The sequence below is a fragment of the Astatotilapia calliptera genome, chromosome 17 (genome assembly GCF_964374335.1).
Source record: "Astatotilapia calliptera chromosome 17, fAstCal68.1, whole genome shotgun sequence".
NCBI classification, from domain to species: domain Eukaryota; kingdom Metazoa; phylum Chordata; class Actinopteri; order Cichliformes; family Cichlidae; genus Astatotilapia; species Astatotilapia calliptera.
The window spans coordinates 34436460-34445135 of record NC_137438.1 but is presented as its reverse complement, the minus strand read 5'-3'; positions in this window follow the sequence as shown (position 1 = coordinate 34445135).

The window sequence follows — 8676 nt, the reverse complement described above, 5'->3', positions numbered from 1 at the left end:
TCTATTACTTTATTAATCCCTAAGGAAATCATGTGGGTTACAGTTGCTCCAAGGAGACATGGTAAAACTAGTAACAGTAACAGACTAAACTCCGAACAACACATTATGTTACAGCTTTTAATATTGTGGTGGCGCGAATGAGGGATAACCGGGGACGATAAATAAGATGTTGACAACGCCACCGGGGGGAGGGAGTTACACTCCAGGAAAGATTTCTCTAGCTAATGTAAGTGTTACACTGGCTACCAAAGCCCACAGACTCGTTATTAACAGCAGAGGTGAGACAGATAAATTTTACAAATCAAAATTGATTAAGAAGAACTACTAAAAGCATAGAATTGTAAAATCAGAAAGGTACCTAAGGTAGCAGGGTTGAGACGGCAAGATAGTTAATTAAAACACTTTATTAACAACCAATGATTAAAATGACCAGACTCCCTACCACGATGGTACCCTAAAATGATGAATTTTTATGAATTATTATGTCAATTTTTTTTATGTTTAAGGACAACAGATGGAAATTTGCCTTTGGCTATAATCTGGCATGTTTACATTCATGTAATTTTTTTTTTTTTTTACATTTATGTTCATTAACATGCACTGTCCTAAATAAATAAATAAATAAAACAATCACAGCTTGATTAAAAGAAAAAAACTAACTAAACAAAATAGTGGAGACCGGCCACTTGAGGAGGCAACCTACAGGGAGGAGTGCCCAAGGGTGCCACCAATTACTCACCCGTGTAATTCCACTGCAGACCTCACTGTCACTCACACTGAACTCTAAATGGTGCAACCTACCTATGGCCGGTGTGTACACTCGCTTGCATCGGGGAGGGGATTCCACCTCACGTGCCTAGCCCCTCAACAGGCGGCCGCACCTCCACTAAAGCAATAAAACAAAGCATAAAACGTTAAATTCAGTGTGGTTCCGACAACAGTTTTATGTTAATGTACAATCCTTAATATGTTTTTTTTTTTGTGTGTGTGGGGGGGGGGGCAGACAAGGGCCAGAGGGAGTGTTCGCCCAGGGTGCCAAATAGGCTAGGACCGCCACTGACTCCTGAACAAGGCTTGTCATTTTCCCCTTTTCAGTTTCTTTTAGAATAAAGTCAACATTTGATACCAGCTCCCACTGATAGATCTGTTTAATTCTTCATTAGATTAATATAAGGAATAAAGAGTCAGACGTGTAATTGATGAAGATAACGACCACCAACTTCAACTAATTGGAACCTCCAGGTCTATGCTTAGTTTTTTTTGTGTTTTTTTTTTATATTCGCAAATGATCTGAGAACACATTGATCTTCACACCAAATATATAAAAAGAATAACTTAGTAATACATTTATTTATTCACTTTTCAAATTAAAGTTTCAAAGTGCTTTAGAGGACAACGTAGGAAGTAAACAACAAATAAAACATTCAAGAAGACAAAAGTGAAAACATATAAAGGATAAGGTGTACTGGAAGCAGAAGGAGACAAAAAGGGAGGGGGCAATTACAAATGAAAAACAGACAAAATTAAAATCAAATAATAAAAAGAAGGAAATAACTTAAAAATAATTTCTAGTGGAAGATGATAAAACAGTAATGAAGGGCAACACTGAAATAATTCAAAGTGGAGAAGAAGAAAAAGCCTGCTTATAAAAACATGTCTTTAAGAGACATTTAAAAGATGATAATGAGCTAGTCTGTCTTGTCTACTCGATTCCAAAGACTATGTGGCCTGAAAGAAAAAGTCAGATTGCCATTGATTCTCAGCTGAGATTTTGGGATGGCCAAAAGAGCCTTGGCTTAGGACCTCAAGTTATGACCATAAGCATACATTAACAGATAATCTAAAATACACTTTGGAGCCCCGTCTTAAAATCAAATATAATATGAATAGATAACAAAGGAAGGGAGGCTAAAGAGGGAGCGATATGCTCCTTTGTGAGGAAAAAAACCATGTATAACAATCTCCAGATTTTTTTTCTATTTTTAATATAATTGAGCTGAGTTTACTGAATCTCCGTAGCTACATAAAACAAGACTGAACAGCTGAACTCACATGCTTATTTAAACTGAGGTGGTTGTTAAAAGTGACACAGAGGCTTTTACAATATTGGCCCAACTTTATAGATGAGGAGCTCCGGTGTGTTGCACTGAGTGTGCTAGATGCATCAAAACTAATAACAATCACTTCTGTTCAGTTTTGTGCTGTCCAGCATATAAAATTTTATTAGCTGTGCAATTTTTTGAGCAAAACTCAGTTGTGAAAATATACTTGTCAGCTTAAATAACCTAAAATGGAAACACAATATATAAGGCAAAGAACAAGCTTGTGGGATGACCACCTTTATTCTAACTCAACACAGTCTGAATTGTCTTTCTTGTAATTCCTTTAAGTAGTCATCAGGAATACTTCTCCAGGTTTCTTGAAGGACATTCAAGGCTCTTCTTTGGATGTTGGCTGCCTTTTGTTTTGTTTTCTGTCATAATCCCACATTGCTTCAATAACATTGAGGTCCGGGCTCTGGGGAGGCCAATCCAATAATGTTACATTATGTGCTTTTCTATCCAGGTATACTTTTACTAGACTGACAATATGTTTGGCATCACTACCATGCTGTAAAATGAAGCCTTTGGTAATGAGATGATTGCATGGTGGATCAAAATCTGATGGTAATTTTCAGTGTTCATCATTTTTGAAAAGATCCCCAACCCACTGGGTGAATTGCAGCCCTAAACCATGACAGAGCCTCCACCATTTATTACAGATTGCTGTAGACACTCACTGTTGTATCTCTCTCCTGACCTCAATGCCAAATGTCAAATCTGGATTCATCACTACAATGCTACAACTTGTCACTGATTTTCATTCCAGTTCTTGTGTACTTTGATATATCTCAGCCTTTTCTCCGAGTTTCCTTTACTGAAGAATGGCTTCTTGACAGCCTTCCTCCACTGAAACTATTTCTGATGAGACTTCAACGAACAGTGGATGGATCAACTGAAGGGCCAGATGCATGTGTCAGGTCTTAACTGGATTTCCTATTTCCTAGCGACATTTCAGACTTTCAGATGCTATTCATTGGGTGTAGATAGCTTTGTGGGTCTCCCACTTCCTCTTTTGTGCTCCACTTGTCCAGTTTTCATCAAATTTTTGAAGGACACGGTGCACACCATGCCGAAATATGCCAAGTTTTTCAGCTAATAGCTCTTAGGAAATTACCTTGTTATAGCAAAAATACTATTTTCTGCCTGTCAGACTGTTTTATCTTTGGCATTTTGTAGATACAGCTAAAGAAATTGGAACAAATGTGTTTTTGGACAGACTGCTTCTTACATAGGAGTCTAAAAAACTGGTTCTTTGCTTAGTCTTCACTTGTGCGTAGACACAACACAGGTTCCTCTCATTCCTCTGAGTATGGCATGCGGAATGAATCAAGAATGAGTGAAAAAGCAGCCAGTGCCCAAAATACACTTTGAAAGGCCTTCAGAAACCTTGAAAACCACTGTTGAAGACCAAAAATGACAAGAAGGCCTAGCTCCTTGGGAGCAAAAATAAAGAAATCAGGGGTCGCTCATTTGCACAGTATCATAGATATTGATCATATAAGCTATATCACTCTGTGCTGTGAGGCAAGTCGAAGCATCCCTTGGGATTTTCTGTCAATCATATATTATGATTGTGATACAAAATCAAACAAAAGGTAATGACTGAATTTTTAATGTACTATATTAGTATGTTGAAGGCCCTCATTTACCAACACAGTCGCAACATACGCTACATTACAAAAAAACATAAAACCTTCTGTCAAAGAAAACCCGAGTCTGTTTTCATAGTTACCAGATGGTGGAAATTATTACAGAGTGACACATCAAAGGCCCTGGATTGATAGCAAGGAGGATAACAAAATTTGTAAAGGGGTGGATCACTTTTTTGTGTGGAGTAAACAACTAATCAGCAATATGAGTCACCACCCGAGGAAAACAGGGAAAAATGTTGGTAGAAACTATTGGGAAAGCTCCATGTCTTATGGCTTCAGCTGGACTGAGGATGTCCACAGGCCTCAGCATGAATGCGCCATCTGTCAGGAGATGTTGGCTAATGCTAACATGATGGCAAGCAAGCTAAGAAAGCACTAGAAAATCAAACATCCCTTCCGAGAGAAACTAGGCCTACTTCAAAAGAGGACTGCAACTGAACTGAAGGGAGCAGGGCTTTTTGTTGGACTGTGTAAAAGTGTCTGATAAGGTTATGGAAGTGAAGTATTTACTAGTGGAGCTTAGTGGAAGGAAGGAACTGTAGGTGTCATGCAAAGTAAAATCAAATGGGCCTTCATCTAGAAAAAAAATCAATCAAAAGAAGAACCGATGACATGTCAGACGACAAAGAGGCTGTTTCACATAGATATGAATACACCTGAGCCTTGAAAATTTGGTTTGCCCTTGGGCGTAAACTTTGCATTATATATTAATGGTTGTTTACTATTCGTCAGAGGCTTTGAGGCTTCACAACACTACGCCCCCGAATTAAATCCGTATAGGAGTTGTATGGTGTATAGATGAGTGTTCTTTTATCTGCTAGATTTTTTTGATTCATCACTCATCCCGCTGAACAGCAGGGTGTGCACATTTTTGTTTTCTCGTTTTTAAAGTGGAAATGCCACACAGCTGCCCAGGTAACACTTGGTAGCTAGTGTTCAATTACTTTTGAACACTTGTAATCTGGGTACTTTGTGTTAAGAGGGCTCCATCTCATGCACAGTTCTTTAAATATTGGCATAAGCCTGCTTAAATTAAAGCCGAGACCTTGCATTTTAATGTAGTTTTAGCTTGCTTCCAATTAAATGTGCTGAAAGCCAGAAGAAGGCTTGAAGAACAAAAGGTATAATTTTCCAATTTAGTGTGTGTGTGTGTGCGTGTGTGTGCGTGTGTGTGCGTGTGTGTGCGTGTGTGTGCGTGTGTGTGCGTGTGTGTGTGTGTGTGTGTGTGTGTGTGTGTGTGTGATTTTTTTTCCCCCCCATCTATAACATAAATTAATAAAGTCAAAAACAGATCTTCAGAGAGAGGGTCGTTATTAAGTGTGGACACTTATGATTAGCCATGAAAAGTGATCTGTTCTGTCTCTAAAACATAATTACAGACAAGCACAGTCTGATTAGCTAATAACACTTGTGCAGTTGTGGTTTTACATCTTGACTAAATACTGAATAATTCCTAAAAGTGCAGGCTGGAAAAAAGTGAACTCTTGAGTCAGTAACATGTAAACCTTCTTTCAGTGAGCATGAGGGGAGATTTGGGATTTGGGTTGTCGGTATAACAGCCCTCTTAGAGTCACAATATCTATCTATACCCCCCCCCCCCCCCCCCCCCAATCCTTCTTTTACTGATTCACTTGTGTGCTTTAAATTATTGTTTTGCTATGTTATGCTATGTGTTGATGAAGCATGATGCTTCCTCCACTGTGCTTCAGACTGGGGTTTTGAGGCAGTATCTTTTTTCCCCCTCAAAAATAGTGTTGAGCATTTTTCTGAGAATTTTTTTTTCTCCCCTGACTATTTTCTGGTCTCTTCAAAGAACATCCAACTGTTCTTTGCAAACTGGAGTGGTGCTGCAATACTTTTCTTTCTTTTTTTGTTTTCCTTTTCCTTAATCTTATTCCATTTTTTTTTCTTTAAAGTGGATGTATGAAAAAAGATTTCACAACTTCTTAAAAATCTGCAACTTCTTTGCTGTTACCTTGGGTTATTTTTTTTAAACATATTTTCAGGATTGCATATTTAGCTCTTGGTGTTGTTATCTTTGCAGGACATCCACTCCTGGTGAGAGCAGCAACAGTTCGAACTCCTTTCAGTTTGTAAACAGTATTGCTTTATTGTGGACTGATGAACATCCAGATCTTAAGAAATACTTTGTAACCATTGCCAGCTTTGTGAATCTCTGCAACACTTCCTCTAAGGTCCTGTCAAACTTGTGATCAAGGCAAGAGCCGTTAGTCGTCAGTTACCAGACTTTGTATGCATTTATTTGTAGGGAGGGGCCTTCTACAAACCACACTTCCCACGCCTGACTCCAGACACCTTTTGGAGAAGTCAGAGGTGACTTTTTCCAGCCTGCACTGTGAGTAAATAATTAGCAAGTACGACTGCATGAGTGTTATTTATGTACTTAGGTAGTGTTTGCCGATCATTTTGACTTCGATGAAGATGAGAGAACATTGTGAAGAAGAAATGTAGAAATTCCAAACAGTTTACCATCCAGTGACAACACTTTTATGCTTCATAATTGTAGAGATGAATATGTTAACAAAACAATGTCTGATCCCATCAATGAACATGAGAAAAATACAAACAAATAAGAACATAAGAAACTAGCTTCTCTCAAGGTTCACCATTGTTACTTGTTGTAAATTAAAATGAGTCTGGTGTTGTTTTCCTCCTATCATTATACATGCTAATGTTTCTTGAAAAGGGGATTTGTACCATTATCGCAGGTGGTGGGTGGTTTCCAAATTCAAAAGGTGCAGATTTCTCAACTACTATCATTACAAATGCTGAATTAACAGTAAACGGAGAAATGGGGGATAAAAATGCACAATTACTCGAGTTTGAGTAAGCCGCACCTTTGGCACAATGGGATCTTCTGCATTCTGTTAAATTAAAAACCATCTAAATAGTCCCATGGCATAATATTTATTCATAAAGGTTATGCATTTGTAAGTAAACTTTCGTAATAAATTATTTTGTGCAATTTGCATTAAATTTGAATATTTTTACTTAAAATTTAAAAGAGAATATTGGGGATATTGACCCAGCAAAACCTCCTCCAAGCAAAAGTCCCTGAGGCTTTACAGAAATGTAATTGACACGCCAACGGATATAAGAACACCATAATGTGCAGCACAGTTGTATATATAAGGATGTAGACCCAGTGAAACCAGGCACAGCTGTTGTGAAAACATCCTCCAGTAGTACGGTTTCTTGGATCAGAACCCTTTCGGCTGACAGATGAAGTGTGTCTCTTTCTCAGAGTCTGTGGATAACCCTGTCCGACCTCCAGAAACATCAGTTTGTAGAACATTGTGTTAGAAAATCCTCCTGGGATGTGAGTCGGGGAGCTCTGGAGCTAATAGGTACAGATATCCATTTTCTTCCCTGCCTGCACTTTCTTCTTCATTCGGCTGCACTGCAAAAAATGTCCATCTCAAACGTACTTGCACAAATAAAGTGGCAGCTGCTGGCCAGGGCTGAAATGGTTTGAAATGAATGGCACTGTACTGCAGCCAAAATAAATTAATGGCTCACTCACACTGCAGTAACAACAGGACGGCAACTTCCTTGCAACTACAAAAAAATGAGTATTTGCCCGGTGATTATTTTAATTTAATTTAATTTTTTTGCTGTGGGACACAGATTGCAAGCAGTTTTAGTGACTAACTGGTCACCCTGTGTTTAAGTGTTCAGCATCTTCAACCTCCGCATGACCACTTTGGATCATATGGCAACACAATTTTTTTAAAATTTAAAACTTGTGTATATGTAAAAATTGTGTATGTTTCTGTTCTGTGTCTTGTGTACTGTTTGTTTGTATATGTGTCTTTCTTGCTGCTGTTACACCCAAATTTCCCCTTGTGGGACAATTAAAGGATTATTCTATTCTATTCTAACTGCACATGTCACCTGGTGAAATGCTACATGTCTCCAAAACAACTGACTGACTGCAGTCACTCTCAGACAGACTGGCAAAGGTTGGCAAATAACGGCCACCTAATTTATAAATGCGACCAGGTTTCCAACATGTTGCAATCAACGTGTTGAATCAAGCTGCATCTCATCTGCAACATATCTCTTTGCAATATGGGTCTTCAATCCTTTGGTTGCCAGTGATTGTATACGTGTTATATTCCTATACAAAAGTAACATTGCCAAGTGCCTATTTCATTTTGCAGTTAACTCGCTGTGCCACAGCTTCATTATTTTTTGGAGGAAATTCTGTTTTAAGTCTGTGGATTTCTGGCTGGACTCTGGATGAAGGTAGTTAATTCTGTAGTTAAGTAGTTAAGTTCTGTTTAATGTGACTTTCTGTGTCTGTAGACAGCAACAGATTTTCAACAGACGGCAAAGGATTTGTGATTTTTTTACAGACTTATTGCCGTTTTATTGGCATACTATTACAGACAGATTGCATATAATTGCTAACTTTGCCCCATTCAGTCACAAACGGATAACAGACTGACTCTGTCTTATTGCAGTTTATCAAGTTGCTTGGAAGACAGCAGCAACTGTGAGTCGTTGCACATCTGGTGCCTGTCTTTGAGGAGGCTTTTTCAAATGCAGTGAGATCACAAGTCCACTGCACACAGTTGCACGGTCAATTTTGGTTGTAACACAGTCTCCAACCATTTTTCCCTGGTCTGACATTGGTATATGGGGAGTTGCTGTAATATATGACTTTATGAATACACACACAAAAACAGACTAGCATGTGGCAGTGACTTACGGAATGCCAAGGAAATTCAGCAAGCTATAGTGATGACACATGCAAAGCAGGTCAAAGCTCGTCAATTTTGAGGTGAGCCATTAACAAGACTACCAGTAAGAGCTAAGAAAACTCCTGACTTGAATGTAATTTTAAGATATCCACAATGATGGTGATGAGCTAATTTTGAGAACAGTTCACCAAATGA